Below are 20,253 nucleotides of genomic sequence, written 5' to 3' on the forward strand. Positions count from 1 at the left end.
TAGACACAGAGCTTGGTAGGCACAAAAGTTTCTTCAAAAATATATTCTCCTCAACCTGGAGAGATCCTGCCGGGGCATAGCCCCATATACCAGCTCCGTATAGGGCAATAGAAACACACCGTGATTGAAAGATTTTAAGCATGTCCTTTACCCGTCTGTCTCCTAATTTGCTTGCCATGGTAAAAATTCCATAAGCGCTCCTGGCCATTTTAGACCGTACATTCTTATGTTCGTTAACCCAGGAATTATTATTTGAAAAAGTAACCCCCAAATAAGAAAAATTGTCAACTGCCTGAACCTTTTGGCCCTCTATAAAGAAGGCAGGCTGTTTCTTTCCTGGTCTACGCCCATATTCCATAGTAAAAGTTTTAGTTTTATTTAAAACTAACTTTCTGCCTTTAATAAACTGCATAAAACCTTCCAATAGCTTTTGAAGACCATATGGTGTGCGAGAAATTAAAACCGCATCATCCGCATAAAGTAATACTGGGATATATTCATTATTAATTTTGGGGGCGTCCACTGCCAGGGATTTAAGGAAAGAATCAATCTCATTAATAAAAAGTATAAAAAGCAGTGGGGCTAGGACACAACCCTGACGTATTCCACGACCAATCTTAAACATGGGTGTGCATTCACCTTGCGGCCCATATCGGACACAAGCTCTCAGTTTGGTGTATAGACGTGCTAAAAAGAAAATGATACCCTCTGGGGCCCCCATTTCCAACAACTTTGCCCAGAGAATACCATGATCCACCAAATCAAATGCACTGCTTAAATCCGCAAAGCAGAGATAAATAGTGCCCGTCTTGGCCAAGGTATATTTGCCGATGAGCAGTTCTAAGTTTAAACACTGCTCAATCGTACCACGGCCCTTCCTGAAACCAAACTGGCTCTCGGCCAAAATACCGTGTTCTTCCACCCATTCCTCCAGTCTTACCAAGAGTACTCGGCTCATAATTTTTACCGAGGAATCTAGCAGGGAGATTGGTCGATAGTTTTTGGCTTCCCCTCGATTACGCTTCTTAAAAATTGGGACTAGAATAGATTCTTCCCAAGTTGGGGGCACTTCACTGTTAACTGCTGCATTAAAAATATTAGTAAGCAGAGGCCCCCATATTTCCGGGACCAATTTGTACACATCAATTGGTACCCCATCAGGGCCTTGTGCTTTACCCCCTTTGCTATCCCGTATACTAACTAAAACCTCTTGAACCGTAAAATCGAAAGGTATATGCGGCCATCTATTCTCTATAACATTGGGAACAACATCTGATTGAAAGATTTTAGAGAAATGCGAAACCCATTCTGTCTGTAATACATTGGAGGTAAGTTCCGGAGTGTTATCATTTTTAAGAAAAGGAGAATTAACAGTTTTCCAGAACAAGGAACAATTATTCAATTCGGCTGCCTTAGTCAAATTGTCCCATGCCTCCTGACGAAGTTCTATTTTCCTCTGGTTAAGGGTTTCTTTATATCTACCTCTTAAATCTACAACCAGACTCTTATCTCTAGGTTTGGCAGATAAGGCAGATTTCAACTGCCTCAGAGCCTGGGTACAGGCAGAATTAAACCAACCCCGTAATCTGTCCTCCTTGTGTTTGCGTGTACATGTAAATTTAGAGTTGATGACCGCATTAATACTGATAAAATGCTCGATAGAGCAAAAAGTACCTATTTTGCCTTCTAGGATCATAGTAATATCTGCCAGACAGCTGGATATAATAAAATCCGACATAATGTCGGCCTTATCTCCCTTCCATCTGAGTCTTGTGCCATTGGGGCGCTCAGCCTCAATACAATTGATAATACGGGCCGGGGTATGAGCATCAACATTTTCCCACAACATGGCCTTTACTACCAGGCAATTATGGTCACTAAGTTGGATATCTATTATTTTTGGGGCCATAATCCAGGCCTCTAGGCCCGGGGAAATACAAATAAAATCTATAACTGAATTCGAACCCCGACCTGTAAAGGTAGGACAAATCTCCCCCTTAGCGTTTTTTTCGTTTTCCATAATATACATATTATATGATGCAAGGAACTTATTTAAGGCATCTCCATAGTAATTATGTGGAAAGTGAAGAAACCCGTCCTCTTGACCATCCACCAGCCCACATACATTGGTCTCTGAGAAGGGGCATGTAGTGATGTTAAAATCCCCAGCCATAAGCAAATCAAAAACTTCATTTGTATCCCTAAGAAGATCCTCCAATGCATTGGTAAGATGCTTTACGGGCTGGTCCCTAAAATCTGTAAAAAAAATATTGTAAAAATTGATTAAAAGAATATTTCTGCCTCCATTTATATGCAACCATAAAATTTGTGAGTTATTCCCAACTGGGATATATTTAATAACTGACAAGGGGGCTTTAACTGAGATCAAAACAAGTAAGCCCCCCTTTGCTCTTCCTGATACCGACCCCAGTGCAGGTAACTGGTAAGAGTTAAAACCACAAAATCCTTTAAAATCGGTGCACCATGTTTCCTGCAAACAAATTATATCAAAAAGATTTAAAAATTCAAACCACCCTAGACTCTCAGCTTTGGATCTAATTCCGGCGATGTTCCAACTTACAATATAGCAACCGGATAGACCAAATACGTCCATCCCTGGATCAGTAATATTATTAGCCTGTACGGGGGTGGCAATATTACAGAACTCTCCGTCTAATACCGGATAACCTATTATGCCACTTTCCTGAGGGGTTACCTCCTCCTCCGTACGAAATTCCGTGTTTATAATGGGAACGGCCATTTTATCCATAGTGGGGGAATTTTTATTTGACTCTAGGGCTTCATCCGTCTCCTGTCAATCATTTTGGTCCAGCCCACTCAGACATTGAAATCAATTGGCAGTAGGGATCTGGGGGCTGTTTATCCAACTAGACATCTCTTCTCTCCTCAATCTCGCACCCCCCTGGTGCACTGGGAGGTGTTCCCTATGATGGCTATAGAAATACCCCAAAGGGCGGAGTGAAATGCCCTGACCAGTGCTGGGGCGGGACGAGGCATGGATCAGAGCTGTCGTGGCAAGATGGGGATTACCAAAATTAATAATAACACAATCACCAGAGATGACTTTAGGGGACATTCCAATCCAATTGGTTCTGGTGGTAGACAAAATCTGGTCCGCCAGAGCCACAGGAAAGCCACATTCACGATTGAGCCATGCCACAGTTTTATTTTTGAGAGAGTCGTGAGATTCAGTATGGGGATAGAGGCCGTCCTCTCTGATAGGTGGCACATTGGTTAATACTGCCACGTATGGTGCACAATCGGGTGGCAAATTAGGTTGGGGGAGACCTGGGTTATTAAAATTCCCCCTACCAGCGGACCTTGCCGCAGTCCCCAAGACTTGGATAGCTACATTATCGGGAATGTTATTAGGACAGGGAGGCTTAGATGAAATCACAGTAGATATATCCCAAGGAGTAGGTTGTATTATGTTACCATCATGTCCCTGCCTGTCGTTAACTAAATTAGTCCCATTTACAGACTGTAAGGGGCTGGTGGTATCAGCACGTGATTGCCCGATATCGGATACTTCCTTGGAGTGTAGTACCCTATTACCGATTAGCCCCACTGTTTCACCAGCCGTAGTGTGCGAATGAGAACTATTTATGGGGTTCAGTGGTGATTTGCACCAATTCACTTAATCTGTTCATTTCCCTCGACACAGCCTCAAGTTTGTCTAAAAGAGGTGTGATCATTTTGCCAAACCTACTATCAATAATACCAATTAACAACTCTAGCTGATCTGGGGCCAATATCATTTGGCTGGTATTAACAGTATTATTAGAACAGGTATGATCAGATGTGCCTTTCTTAGGATCAGAGACCACAATCTTCTTACTTTTACGGACTAGCTTTTTTGGCGGTGCAGTTCTATTAAAGTGCGTCCCTGATCTTAACACTCTATGCATTTTAGGGGCCACAGGGGTCGAACCTGCGACAACCTTAGGAGACCTACTAATCTCAAAAACTTCAGGAGGATCAGTGTCGAGTGGAGAAACCTGAGTTGGTTCAATAACACATGCATCAGTCCTCACTAGAGAGTCTGTTTGAGTCTGTGCCTGGCTGTCCTCGGAAGAATAAATGTCAACAGAAACTAGATGGCTCAGACATTCAGGGCCTTCATTACTAGTCAAACCCAGGGATAATCTGCGTTCCTTATTGATCTTATCTACGACCTTGACTAAATAGTTATCAAGCTTAGAGACAGAAGGCCTAGGTGTACCTGTAGACCTAGACATGTTACCGAATATTAAAATATATACAGTGAGAAAACACAGCCAATTAAAAAGCACTTATAATGAAATGAGTCCAGCTATGTAGACACACAACAATATCTATATAGCAGAATTAAAATTAACCCTATAATAATACATGAAATAATAAAGAAAAAAGAAAGAATAGGGTCCCATAGAACAAAACAGGTTATGAGCTGACCATAAAATCAGGAGCCGTCGTAGACGTCTTACACGGACAACTACACACCCTGCACAGGCAACCTTAAGCAGGAAATGTCGGTCCGCCTCACGTGTAGAGCATAAGTAACATAGGATGGTTCACGGCCTCTGAGATTAATCACAGTACCTTTGTAACTAACTCCAACAAAAGGTGAGCATCAGGGGGGTGGCCCAGCCCGGCCTCCTTCGGCCTCTGACGGCCACAGACGGTCCCGCCCTTGTCCCGGGCTTCGCCCGGGCTCGTTCCCGCGCGCGTTCTGCGCTGCGGAAGCAATAATGGATAGTTATACAACCAGTGGGCGGGAGGATCGGGTGGGCGGCCCTAGGCACAGGTGGAGACAGCAGAGGGCGCCTGGGTGATGTAGTCTACCTCCCTTCCCCACAGCAACGGCTAGAACCGGCAGCGGAGGCTCGGCGTGAGCAAGGAACCACGAAGATCAACACTGCTGGATACAATGTTGCAGGAATATCCAAAGGGCTGCCAAAGACGAAGCGGGACCCGCGCCAGCGGGTTCCGCGAGGTTTCTTGTAGGAGCAGTGGGCGGGAGGATCGGGTGGGCGGCCCTAGGCACAGGTGGAGACAGCAGAGGGCGCCTGGGTGATGTAGTCTACCTCCCTTCCCCACAGCAACGGCTAGAACCGGCAGCGGAGGCTCGGCGTGAGCAAGGAACCACGAAGATCAACACTGCTGGATACAATGTTGCAGGAATATCCAAAGGGCTGCCAAAGACGAAGCGGGACCCGCGCCAGCGGGTTCCGCGAGGTTTCTTGTAGGAGCAGTGGGCGGGAGGATCAGGTGGGCGGCCCTAGGCACAGGTGGAGACAGCAGAGGGCGCCTGGGTGATGTAGTCTACCTCCCTTCCCCACAGCAATGGCTAGAACCGGCAGCGGAGGCTCGGCGTGAGCAAGGAACCACGAAGATCAACACTGCTGGATACAATGTTGCAGGAATATCCAAAGGGCTGCCAAAGACGAAGCGGGACCCGCGCCAGCGGGTTCCGCGAGGTTTCTTGTAGGAGCAGTGGGCGGGAGGATCGGGTGGGCGGCCCTAGGCACAGGTGGAGACAGCAGAGGGCGCCTGGGTGATGTAGTCTACCTCCCTTCCCCACAGCAATGGCTAGAACCGGCAGCGGAGGCTCGGCGTGAGCAAGGAACCACGAAGATCAACACTGCTGGATACAATGTTGCAGGAATATCCAAAGGGCTGCCAAAGACGAAGCGGGACCCGCGCCAGCGGGTTCCGCGAGGTTTCTTGTAGGAGCAGTGGGCGGGAGGATCGGGTGGGCGGCCCTAGGCACAGGTGGAGACAGCAGAGGGCGCCTGGGTGATGTAGTCTACCTCCCTTCCCCACAGCAACGGCTAGAACCGGCAGCGGAGGCTCGGCGTGAGCAAGGAACCACGAAGATCAACACTGCTGGATACAATGTTGCAGGAATATCCAAAGGGCTGCCAAAGACGAAGCGGGACCCGCGCCAGCGGGTTCCGCGAGGTTTCTTGTAGGAGCAGTGGGCGGGAGGATCGGGTGGGCGGCCCTAGGCACAGGTGGAGACAGCAGAGGGCGCCTGGGTGATGTAGTCTATCTCCCTTCCCCACAGCAATGGCTAGAACCGGCAGCGGAGGCTCGGCGTGTGCAAGGAACCACGAAGATCAACACTGCTGGATACAATGTTGCAGGAATATCCAAAGGGCTGCCAAAGACGAAGCGGGACCCGCGCCAGCGGGTTCCGCGAGGTTTCTTGTAGGAGCAGTGGGCGGGAGGATCGGGTGGGCGGCCCTAGGCACAGATGGAGACAGCAGAGGGCGCCTGGGTGATGTAGTCTACCTCCCTTCCCCACAGCAACGGCTAGAACCGGCAGCGGAGGCTCGGCGTGAGCAAGGAACCACGAAGATCAACACTGCTGGATACAATGTTGCAGGAATATCCAAAGGGCTGCCAAAGATGAAGCGGGACCCGCGCCAGCGGGTTCCGCGAGGTGTCTTGTAGGAGCAGTGGGCGGGAGGATCGGGTGGGCGGCCCTAGGCACAGGTGGAGACAGCAGAGGGCGCCTGGGTGATGTAGTCTACCTCCCTTCCCCACAGCAACGGCTAGAACCGGCAGCGGAGGCTCGGCGTGAGCAAGGAACCACGAAGATCAACACTGCTGGATACAATGTTGCAGGAATATCCAAAGGGCTGCCAAAGACGAAGCGGGACCACTCAACTCATACACATCTGTGGGTACAGTCACCTGTCACACCGGGGGGACCACTGAATCACCTCAGGACAATAGGAAAAAAAGCCACCAAGGATTTGCCAGGCTGAAAGTGTCATGCACTATGCAGGGAAAGTCACAGTAAGCACAATGCAAGTGAGGAGTGCACACAGGAACTACATCATGCTCTGCACGAGAGACATCAGCATGTCTCCCCCTGGGACCCACTCTAGACAACATTGCATGTCTGTCCCACCTGGACACAATATTGACAGTCACACAACAGGTGCATAGGCAAAGGTAGTGGACTTAGCACTCGCCTGCTCCTCTGGTCTCCCATACAGCTTGGTGTACTGTGGGAGGAGGGCGTCCAGCAAGGCCTCATTCTCCTCCTGGGTGAATGGCTGGGCCCTCTCCACAGTACGTGACATGGTCCAGAGGAAGCAGAGACAGCAGCAGTGTGGTCAACTGGAAAGTTGTTCAGGCAAGTGCCCTTTTTTTGGGTTCTGGCTGCCTTATATCTGTCTTGCTGAGGGGCATTCATTTAGAGGAGTACATAGTGATTGGTCAGACTCATTCGCATCCTACGTTTACTACAATCCCTTTAAACATACACCAATGACTTTAAACATACACCAATGACAGCATTCGCATCGTTCAAATTTTGAGCATCATGTCAAGTCAATAACCACTTTGCAACATTGTATTTTGTGGCAAACTGACTGTTCCAGGACACATGATCGACACTTTTCAACTGAACACTCTGTCTCCATGACAACCAGCATGCATTGAGGGCCTAATAGTTGTCCCTTATGTGTCCCCTATGTAATTTTTAAATCCACACACAGGTACAGTGCGTTTCACACGTACCCCTACGGCACAAGTACAATGGTGAAACGAAGCGTACACACGCGATGATAGCGGGTGTACGGTGCGTTTCACACGTACCCCTACGGCACAAGTACAATGGTGAAACGAAGCGTACACACGCGATGATAGCTTGACATGTACGGGTACGCACTAGTAGTAAAGTGCGTTTGACACGTACGGGTACGTACTAGTTCACCCGTACGCACTAGTAGTAAAGTGCGTTTGACATGTACGGGTACGCACTAGTTCACACGTACGGGTACGCATTAGTAGTAAAGTGCGTTTGACATGTACGGGTACGCACTAGTACACACGTACGGGTACGTACTAGTAGTAAAGTGCGTTTGACACGTACGGGTACGCACTAGTAGTAAAGTGCGTTTGACACGTACGGGTACGCACTAGTTCACACGTACGGGTACGCACTAGTAGTAAAGTGCGTTTGACATGTACGGGTACGCACTAGTTCACACGTACGGGTACGCATTTCAAACGCTTACAATGGTAATACAGGCGCACACATGCCAGGAATGAGTCGTACAAGGATGTCCATCAAGTACTTGTCATTGCATACTGTCATGTGCAGGCCCTAGGTGTGGCAGCCAGTGATATTGCACAGGTCATCACATCTAGTTGAACAATTGATGTGTGATGACCTGTGGAAACATGTCATGTGTGATGGGGCACTATGTGGCACACATCACCTTGACACTTGCCACATATGTGTCTGTAGTCCAACTGTGTCATGCACAGCAGCAGTGGGATGGCACAGTCATCAACACACACACCTGTCTCCTGATGCCAGGGACAGAGACACTCTATCAACTGACATGTCACGATCAGCGTGCCCCTTTGTGACTATGTCAGGTGTGTGTCATGTGTTCCCATGAGCTGGATGTCAGTGTTCCGTCAACTGCATCTGCTGTTGGTGCATCCAACATGGGTCTGTGTGGAGATGGGCATGGAACACACCTACGCACACCATGCCACATGTGGATTTCCACCACTGTAGGGTCTGTGTGCATCGGACATCATATTTTCCCATACATGTCTGTGTTGTCTCAACGGCTGTGTCTTTCTCTTGTCACGTGTACCCCTTCATTGCAATGTGTTTGATATGTATATTTGACATTCCATGTGACCTGTGCGTGTTCCTTGCAGTCAGCTGTGTGGATGAGATGACATCCTTCCAATGCAGCTATGTGGTTGTGTGTCACTCCGGTGATATCTATGGCTCTTCACTCAGACTGGCCACCAACTCATTTCAGGGCATGTCATGTAGACTTGACAATCAACGGTGTATCTGGCTTTTTGTAGGAGTGCCAGCAAGCTGGCATATGTGTCCTGTATGTATTGCACACACCCGACTCCATAGTTACCTGATGTGTATTAGCAGTGTAGCATGTGCTATGTTCATTGACATTGATATTGGCAGACTCTCAATCTTCATTCTTACAAACAATGTCTTGCAGGGCACTGCCTGTCCCAAGAACAATGCCAGACTTGGGTGCCATGAGGGAACGTGCCTGCATCCGACGTTACAGATTCACTCAACAGTTGATTGAGGACTTGACCGACAGGCTGGCACCCCGCCTCCAACCGCGACACAGGTATCCTACTGCGCTGACCCTAAAGATAAAGGTGATGGCAGCCCTACATTTTTTTGCCACAGGTACGTTTCAATTCACCATAGCTGATGTTGGTGGCATGTCACAGACAATGTTCAGCCGTATCCTGCGTGATGTTTTTAGCAGCCATGTTGGAGCATCTTGATGAATTCATCACATTTCCTACTCCTGAGGAGTTGACAGATGTCAAGGGTGATTTCTATGCCGTGGGAGGGATGCCCCATGTAATTGGGTCCATTGATGGTACACATGTGGCTTTGGTACCACCAAAGGCACAGGAACAAGCCTATCACAATAGAAAACATTACCACTCGATAAATGCCCTTGTGGTGTGTCTTGCTAACATGCTGATTTGCCATGTCTGTGCACATTTTCCAGGATCAGCACACGATGCCTACATCATGAGGCGTAGCAGGGTGCCACAAATGATGCTGTGGCTGCACAACGAACGAGCATGTCTTTTTGGTGGGTATACTCTGTTTGTCCTGTGTGTTGCGGTATTTTTGGCTCTTACGGCATCTCCTGACCCACTTTTTTACATGATGTTTCCATGTTGGGGACTCTGGCTATCCCAACATGCCATGGCTGTTGACACCTCTCCACAACCCAAGAACAGCTGCAGATCACCGGTACAACAATGCACACGGGCAGACCAGGTGAGTGATTGAGAGGACGTTTGGACTCCTGAAGATCCGATTCTGGTGCCTGGACAAGACAGGCGGGTCCCTCCCTTATGCCCCGGAGAAGGTCTGCCGAATCTTCCTCATGTGCTGCATGCTGCACAACATGGCAGTTGAGAAGGCAGTGCCACTCATCCTGGATCCGGATGAGCAGGAACATCCACCCGTGGAGGATCAAGGGCTTGCTCACAAGGCTAGTGATGAGGAGGATGATATCCGGAGTTAGCTCATACGCAACTTTCTCTCATAATGGTGAGTCACTGGGTATGAGTGTGCAAGCTTGTAGCATTGAGTGGCATGTGTTGCAATGTGTGTGTCCAGCTGACTGAATGCAAAGTGACTTTGATGTGTGTTCTGATGTGTCACTCGAGTGATGATGTCATGCCTCACAGTTTTGCGGAGAGACTTTCTTTGAAATGTGTCCAACATTGTTCTTGTTTTGCAAATGTCCATATGTGCGGCGAGAATTGTTTTAGGTGAATTCTTGTGTGTCTGTCATTCCCAGGTTTTTGCGCATGTTGTCTGCTCGTGTCATCGTTGTCCTCCTGCCATTTCTCATGAGGATTGCAACGTGTGCTGAATCAGCGTTCCATGCACGGACATGTGGAAATGTCAGTTTGGGTAAGGATTGCAGCAAGGCATTTTGGTGGTGGTACGGGTTGGGAATGTGTGTGCCTGCTTCTGTGCATGTTGTGGTTCCATGCATACATGTCTTCTCACCATGGAGCATATAACATGTAACATCACTCTCATGACATGATAGTCACCGTTCTTGACTGTCGTCTGTAGTGGAGTGTGGCGTCTGATGAAGGCATCAATGTGTGTAAACCTTGCCCCTGAAACATTGCGCATGCTACGGGTGGACATAGTGTGGGACATCACAACAACAGGCTCTATGGGGAATTGCAGCCTCTCCGTGTGCAGCAGGATGTGTTTGGCTCATCCCCTTGACTTGTGTGCCAGTTCATTGGGATTGACATCATCCGTGTCGTGAAGGGGGGGTCCAGCGTATGTCCCACATGTTCTGTCAACTGACCTGTGAGTCTGTTCACATGGATGCATTTCCCTTTGTGTGTGTATGTGGAATAAAGGTGTTCAGCACAATCCAAAGTGCCTCATCTCTGTCACTGCAGCTCTCTTGCCAGTTTGCATGCGTCATCTATGGCATACTTGTCAAATATTGAGCATATGCGTATGTGTACTTCGGCAACATGCATGCAGTTCTTCATGGCTAATAATATCTATTGTGCATGAAGTCCCTGGTTGTGTATGTATTTGTGCAGGTTGCTCCCCACAACGGGACTGGAACACATGCTGATGGTGTGTCTCCTGTGCGCAGCTCCGCATTTTGTTACCTGACCCTGTGACCGTCATTTTCGGTGATTGGTCATACATTTTCTCGTAGTGACCCATGAGTTACCTGACACTCCTTCCTTTACATACACCTGTTGCACTGTGCCTTTCTGACCTCCTTGTCTTTGTGTGCTACTTTTTGCCTAGTTTCTCAGCCCTTCCGCCTGCTGCTGCCTCACCTGCGGCACCGCCCCGCCGAGTGCCCTGATTCTGCAACCCACACGCCTCCAAAATGCTCCTCCCTTCCCCCTCCATCCATTCTTAATGCAGCAAGCAGCTTGTCTGTGCCACTGTTGCGCCAACGCCGTGCCAAAGGCAGGACCGTCTGCGCCTGCAACATGCACAGTGCACGAGCCTCTGGTCTTTGCATGACCCACGTCACACAACAGGCTCATGCTGCAGCCAACCTCCAAGCAATGTCCTCCAGACAATCATCCGCCTGCTAGCAGGCAACCCCTAAGCGCACACACAACACCTTCGCATGCTGAGTGTGCAACTCCAACTGCCTACATAGCGCTGCCCAGACTACCAGACCCTGTCAGAACAACCAAGTCATGTGCCTCCTACTCCACACCCGCTCCGTCCACCAGCACGCCATTTGACTCTGTTACCTCCTCAACACAACAGCCCCACACATCACCTTCATGACAGTAACCTGGACATAAGCATCCTCAGCACGCGACTTCTTCATTGCCATCTCAGACGGATACAAGATCACCCGCAGGGACGGCACCAACAATCCCGGAGGATGAATTGCAATGTATTCACAAGTACACCCTCAGAGTCACAAATCCGGGTTTGCAGCAACTCCCTGGCAACCCTCAGAGTAACACTCATCTACAGATATCCAGGCCTACATCCACAATTGCGCTAAGCCATCAACACGTACATCTGCACGCACGCCCTCACCTCCACAGGCTACATGTGGCTGGGGGCCAGTAACTTCTGGCTGGAGGAGAACCACACCACCATCCATCATTGGTCCATCAACATTTTATTGACTTATCCGACAAGCAACACACTGCCCCACACCCTGCTAACGATCCCCCAAAGATGCTTGATGTAAGTCACCACAGACAAGCTGTGTGGGACACTCAAAACAATATCAACACAACACCCTGAAACCTCACGCACTGGATCAGCAACTGATCCAACAATCTTGCCACATTGACGGACTTTCCTGTGAAGCACAACAACAGTTAAGGCACCTGGGACAAGGCAGACCTACTGGACTCCTACAGACCTAGCCGGATTCTTGTGCACAAAGAGCCATCATTTACCCTACAGGCCTGGAAAAGACCACACACAGACATCACCACATCATCAGCAAGGACAAGTGGAGATCCTTCAGATAGTGCTGAGACACCAAAACACACGACATCAAGGAGCTCATCAGCATTGTGAGTGAACTGACAGCAGATCTCCATCCAAAACACCCCACCCTTGCAAGGCAGATCACATCCCTTGCAACTTTGTACCACTGCTAGCTCATGGCCATACACAACAGCCTTGGCACACAGAGGCAGACAGCACTATTATCCGCAGGACAAATCCCCCTCAGGTTCTGGACTCCCGTCAGCAGCAAGTACACCACCCGGCTCATGTGCACCATCCACTCTGGCTCTCCATCAGGCCCCTTAAAACACAACGGGCCCGATTCACAGAACAAACTTAAGACAAAATCCTAAACTTAGTACCATTTTGGTATTCACAGAATGCACTTACTACTTCTGGTATTCACAGAATGAACTTACTACTTTTGCGATTCACAGAATAAATTTACTACTTTTGCTATTCACAGAATGGATTTAAGACTACTAACTTTACGTCCGCACTCGGGCCGGAAATTCCGGCCCGGAGGCGGAGCTTCCGGGCAGGAGGCGGGGCTTCCGGGCCGCAGGCGGGGCTTCCAGGCCGGAGGCGGAGCTTCCGGCCCAGAGGTGGAGATTTTAAATCTCCGCCACTGGCCGGAATCCCCACCTCCAGGCCGGAAGCTCCGCCTCCGGCCCGGAAGCCCCACCTCCGGGCCGGAAGCTCCGCCTCCGGGCCGGAATTTCCGGCCCGAGTGCGGACGTAAAGTTAGTAGTCTTAAATCCATTCTGTGAATAGCAAAAGTAGTAAGTTTATTCTGTGAATCGCAAAAGTAGTAAGTTCATTCTGTGAATACCAGAAGTAGTAAGTGCATTCTGTGAATACCAAAATGGTACTAAGTTTAGGATTTTGTCTTAAGTTTGTTCTGTGAATCGGGCCCAACATCTCAACCACATCATTCCCCATCCTTGAAGCCCACGTCCAGCGCGTCCTGAATGTCTCCTTTGAGTTAGCTACATTCCATGGGTGCTGGAGGCATGCAGAGACCCAGGCCCTTCTTAAACAATGGACGGCAGTACCGCAGGATCTCCTGGAACATCACCCTGCTTCCCTACCCAGCAAATGTCATCCGGAAGACACTCAACAAGCAACTGACAAATTTCCTCCACGCAACCAGCTCCAGGCAACCGGCACCAGACCATATTCCACAGTAATCACACCACTGCAACCGTCATCATTGCCACCACCAACGACAACTTTGCCCTTCTCAACAATGGTGAGCCCACCCCCCTTGACCTCTCAACGGCATTGTACACCATGTGCTACCACACTGTCAGCTCACACATCTCCAACACTGGTATCCAGAGGAGGGCCCAGGATTAAATCAGAAAGTAGCTCACCAGCAAGGCCCAGGGAGTCGGCCTCCACCCTGCAGCATGTAGTACACTGGGGTCATGTGGCACATGCCCCAGGGCTCTTCTCTCCGTGTGACGATCTTCAATGTCTCCATGACCCCCCTCTCCACCATCACATGCACACACGACCTCATCATCTCGTATGCCATTGACACCCAGCTGCTCCTCAAACTCACCAAAGAGCCAGCCATTGCCAGATCCAAATTTCAAGAAGGCATGAGATCCGCTGACGAATGGCTGAACATCAGCCACCTGAGGCTGGACTTGGACAGGACTGAGGTCATCATCTGAGGATTGTCCCCTTACGGCTGGGTCAACTCCTTGTATCCCACTGGTCTGGGCACTGCACCAGCACCCAGTGGCCACGCACGCAAGCTGGTGTTCATCATGGACCCATTGCTCACAATTACCATGCAACTCACCACCATCTGTACCTCATGCTGCAACACCCTCCGCATGCTGCAAATGATCCACAGATAGATCCACTACAAGGCAAGACAGACCGTCCCCCAGGTCCATGACACCAGCCGGCTCCACTACAGCACCGGCCTCTATGTAGAACAACAGCAAAACTGCAGGAGAACTTGTCCACATCCAGGGTGCATCCGCACACCTCATCTTCAACATCCCCAGCCCCAGCCACATCACTGTCCACCTGAGATAGCTCGAATGGCTCACTGTCTGCTGCAGGATCACCTTCAGACTCCTCAACTACACTCAGGAGGCAGTCCACAACCCCAGACCCAAAACAAACCTTGGACGTCTGTCATCCAACACCCCGTTGGCCCAACTCCATGCAGCCCACCTTGCCCTGGCCACCATTCATCACATCCACATTAAAACTGCATGCAGGAGATAGTTCTCCCACATCGCCAAACAGACCTGGGACTCCCTCCCCGGGCACATCAACATGACCCATGACCTCTACACCTTCATGATACTCTTCCACATTGGTCTGTCTGAGCAGTATTGCAAGCCCCCCCTCAGCAGCTTGAGGCCATCACGGGTGAGTATTGGGCTCCATGTCTGTATTTGGTGATACATTGAGACACATGTGTGTCCTCGACCGGACTCAGATCCAAGTGTATGGATGGCTGGAGTTAGTTCCACACTCAGGCATACTTTGACATATCCCCACACGTATGTTGTGGACTCATGCTAAATGACTGCAACATAAAATTTCATGTATTAATTATTTAATTATAGCTCTGTGGCGTGATTTGTGCACTGAAAAAGGTGCAATGCAGGGACCATAGAATCCAAAGTTCACATCAGAGTCCAGACCACAGTGTTTGGCATCATTAGTCAGACTGTGACCAGCAGGTCCATGTGGCAGATGATGTCAGTCAATGAGGTGATGCTGTCGCACATGAAGGCCAGGTGCCAGGCCAGGTGACCTGGGAGATGTGGATGTGCCGCTGCCTCTCACGGTCTTTTCCGTGGACGACCCACCTTCATCGGGGGACCCTCAGATGCAGGCCTTGATGATGCTTGGGATGCTCCGTCGGACGAATCCTCCTCCTCCTCCCTCCTTGTGGCTGGTGGTGGTCTTCGCCTGGTGGCACAGGGAGGGTTGCTCATGTTGTTGGCGATCCGACGGAGTGAATGGCTTATGTCCCTTTGCACCGCCAGGAGCTCAGCCAGTCTTGCCTTCATCCGTCCTTGGTGTTCTTGTTGACTGGCGTGTTGCTCAGCCTGCTGGTTCTTGATCTCTGTGAGGCTCACCACTACCTGGCTGAACTCCCTGGTGTCACGCCGTTATGCCTCCATGATGTTGTGTATGTGGGACATACCGGTCCCTTCAGCTGGCTGGTCAGGTTCGCGCCTCCACCTGCCTCCACTCCCACAACCCCTGCCCACACAAGCCTGGCCTGCCATTGTGGGCACATCGGGTCTACGGGACCCCTGAGGGATGGCAGTGGCAGTGTTGTCTGCCTCCTCCTGGGTGTGCGGCGCTCCTTGTCCCTCCTGGTCAGACTGGCTCAGTTGTTCACTGCGGGCAGGGCTCCTCGGTGTTTCCTGGGATGTGGCAGGAATGGGGGTGGTGGTTGGCACAGATGGTCCTAAACCAGGTTCTGCAGGGGCTTGGACACCAGAGGGTCCAGGTTGGTCGGGGTCATCCGCAGAATGTTGAGAGGCGTCGCTGCCGGTGGGATCAGGTTCCTCCCGGGCCAGGGACTGTGAATCTTCACCCCCATTGTTGGGGGTAGATTCATCTCGTTGCCCTGTGTGTGAGAGACATACAATGTTAATGCTGTTTCATGCAACATGCATGTATCATACACATTCAAGTTGGCACTGTTCCTCCAGGTAGTTGTATGTGCCTAGCATTCTCCTCCATGTTCACTTGTGGATGGGTATGTTGCGGGGACAGATTGATATGTTGTCCTGAGTCTTTGACATGTAGATTTTTGGCTTGGATGCTTCTTCGGCTGTGTATTGGAGTTGTTGTGTTACATGTCCATTGTGACAGTGGGTAAATCCATTGCCTGTCCCGGGGGTGTCTGCTTGTGTAAGGGGTGTGTGTGACAGGGCCTGCTGGTGGGTGTAGTGTGATTTGGCAGTGGGGCTCCCAGGTGATGTAGCTGTCCCCCCATGGAGCATGCTGCCCTGACAGTGAGTGTGAGTTCCTGTCCTAGATATCTGACCTTGTTGTCTTGGTGTTTGTGTTTGCACTGGTCACAGGAGGGCCTTGTGCTGCCTACACCCGGGCCGAGTGTGAGGTATCTTGTCAGTACTTTCCCAATCTCTGTGCATTGCGCATAGTGCATGGGTATGTACCTGGGCCATATGGGGTGAGGGCAATTGTGTCTGATGTGGAGCTCACCAATGTGTTTTGTGCCACCCACCCTCCCAGCATACCGGACGTCCATTCTTGGGTTGCTGCTTCGTGTAGCATGGGACATAGCATGGCCTTGCTTTCTCAATGGAGCATACACATGTTAGTGGCATTTGTGTTGTTTTTGACTGTGGTTGTGGCTGGAGAGGGCTTGGGGGTAGTTGCGTGCATTTGGTGTAGTTGGGGTGTGGATGCCATTACCACCATGTTACATAAGTTCTTTGTGTACTCACCAGGCTCTGGAAGTCCTTGCAGTCCATGTACTCCCACCGGCGGAAGCAGGGCCATCACCTTCTCCTCCCAGGGATGTAAATGTACTGGTCTACGGGGCCCACCACCTCCAGTGATGCTGCTCTGGGCGTAGTCATCATTCATTTTGCGCTTGACCGCCCTCCGCAGATCGTACCACCTGGCTTGGCATTCATTCCTGGTCCTTCTGATGGGTGCAACAGCATTCACCCTATCGACGATCCTCTGCCACAGGTGTGTTTTTTCGGCTATGCTGGTCTGTCTGACCAATGTTCCAAACAGCTGTGGCTCGACTCTGATGACTTCATTGACAAGGATGTCCAGCTCCTCGCTTGTGAACTTTGGATTCTTGTCTGTGGGCATGGTGTGGGGTGAGGGTGTGGATGGTTGTGGGTGTGTGGGTCTGAATGTGATGGTGTGGGTGTGAATGTGAAGAGGGGGTATGTGTGAAGGAGGTTGTGTGAAGGTGTATATGTTAAGGTGGATGGGTGTAGTTGTTGGTGTGTGCTCTCTAGCTGCAATGAGTCTGTTGCAAAGGCTCATGGTTTGTGTGTGTGGGCCCTTTTTATTGGTCCCTTTGTGGGTGGGCCTCAGTTTGAATTTTTGGTGGGTGTGTTATAAGGGGTGGTTGTGAGTTTGCCCCTCTGTTTGCTTGTTTGGATGTGTTCAGGTCAGTCATTTCCATTTTTGGAGCACTGTAGACGTGTTTTGCGGTGTTGTGTGAGTCGAATAGACCCTCCTTGTGCTGTTTTACAGTGTCCGTGGTTCAGTACGGTACAGGGGTACGAGTCGTACAGGCACACAACCCCCATGCATTGTGTATGTTGTGTATGTACGGTGCGTACACCGCCATTGCTATGTATGGTTCGTACACCGCCATTGCATATGTACGGTGCATACACCGCCATTGCTAGGTACGGTGCGTACACTGCCATTGCGTATGTACGGTGTGTACACCGCCATTGCTATGTACGGTGCGTATACCGCCATTACATATGTACGGTGCGTACACCGCCATTGCATATGTACTGTGCGTACACCGCCATTGCTAGGTACGGTGCGTACACTGCCATTGCGTATGTACGGTGTGTACACCGCCATTGCTATGTACGTTGCGTACACCGACATTGCGAATGTACAGTACATACACCGACATTGTGTATGTACGGTGCGTACACCGACATTGCGTATGTACGGTACGTACACCGACATTGCGTATGTACGGTGCGTACACCGACATTGCGTATGTACGGTGCGTACACCGACATTGCATATGTACAAGTCATTCGCCGTGTACGGGACGTTTTCCGTACGAATCGTAAATCGGAAAGCCGGTCCGGATCGTACTTGTACGCTCGGACTGTATTTTTACGATTCGTACGGAAAAGTGTCCGGGTCCGTCTCGTACAACTTTTCCCGCTACGATTTGTACGGATCGGGCTGATCCGTATGTACTTTTTCCCGTACGGATCGTACCTCACGGGTCGGATGTGACTTGTAAGATTCGTACGGAAAAAAATACGGATACGAGTCGTACAGGAAAAAAAATACAGGATCGGAATCGGCCCCATAGTGGGAACTGGGTTCAAGAGCACTGTAGCACTTTAAATCTTTTAAATGAGCTCAAGGTTATATTTAGGCTGTCTGGTTTTAGGTTTAAACCTATAATAACTGATAAAACCCCACCAAAAGGGAAATAGCCCTCACCAGTGTAAACATATAAACACTGAAAAAACACCTGCATAACCACAAACTAAATGCCATTCAAAGAAAGGAAAAGGAGAGTGAAAGAGTATTTTTTTTTCTTCCTGAAGGGGCCAATACAATGTAACTTTGTTATACGAGCTAGCAGCAAGAAAGACTGGGCTAAAATTAATCCGCTTGAGTTTTGTTGTTTAAGGATGTCACTAAAATATTGTTTCTTCTTCCTTTTTCTTTTTTCAGTTTTGTGGTCTTTGGTCTAAAGATGCAGGGTTTAGAAGCATGTTTTAGGTCTTGTTTAAATCATTTCATAAACTGTAGAGAATCAGGAAAAATCAAAATCATATTTGATATTTTAGCTGTGTTTGATTCATTCACTGATAGGTAAAATGGCTGGTTTCATAAGAAACTTTCTCAATATGTGCCATCACATTTACCCACAGAGAATGGGTAAAAACCCTTGATATATCAGCCCCCAGTTTCTAGTGAGTCAGTATTGATAGTAGGTGAATTGAAACACCTCAGGCTGTAAACATTCAATGCAAGGAATAGGGACAAGTATATGTGAAAAGAGCGCTATCACCAAGCATCTGGGATAGTGGTAAAAACTTAACAGGATGGAACATGGAACGCAGTGTCACTTGGAATGCTGCTGCAAAAAAGGCTCTTTCCATGTTCAACAAAGATTGGAGTGAAATTGTTTGTATTTGCAGTGATTCAGCTACGAATATGAAAAACTTGTGTGATGACCTGTCAAAATCGATACTTGAGCTGAAGTGCTTCCCTGTAAGAGATCCTCACCACTTATTAGATGGTCTGCTAAAAGGATCTTTACAATCTTCAGAGTTATTGAAGAATGCTATTGGCTTTTTCATTAATTCTGGTGCACTGGCTTTTTATGCACGGAAACTAAAATGCAAACATTTCTCATTTTGTGCTTTGTGTGGCATCAAGAGTCATCCCAACTGTGTCACTTAGCTGATGGTTCTCAGTCCAAGGGGCTGTGAAAGCTATATTATCCATGTGAGGAAATATGAATTTTCATGGTCAATTGTGTCCCCTATCTTAGACCCCAACGGCTCCATGTACATGCTACAAGTACATGTATGTTCCCTCCAGTTCCAGCTATGAAGACGCAAATACATGTGCGTCCAACATCAACATGTCCTCTTTCAGATCCGCCATGAATGGGTCGAATATTCCATTCCTAAGTATGATTGGCCACCGACTTTATATGGTTCACTCTTCTAGTTTTACAGTTCAGGCGAGTAGGCCCTGAATTCTGCCATCAAGCCTTTTCCTGCTTCTGCCTCTGAAATGCTCCAGCTTGGACCTGCATCCGTATCCATGAACTTTGTCCTACTCCCTGCGCGGCTAACGGTGCCTGACGCGGCCTGTTGCCTGCCAAAAACTGTATTCAGCCTTCAAGTTATCTGCTCCGCTCCTCATCCAATGCATTCCTGTCTAGTAGTTTAGGTAAACATCCTTCCAGCTACCGAGCAAAGGGCTCGGCCTCGCTGTCTTTATGCAAGTAATTCATA

This window comes from Triturus cristatus, chromosome 1_2, assembly GCF_964204655.1.
Source record: "Triturus cristatus chromosome 1_2, aTriCri1.1, whole genome shotgun sequence".
Classification (NCBI taxonomy): domain Eukaryota; kingdom Metazoa; phylum Chordata; class Amphibia; order Caudata; family Salamandridae; genus Triturus; species Triturus cristatus.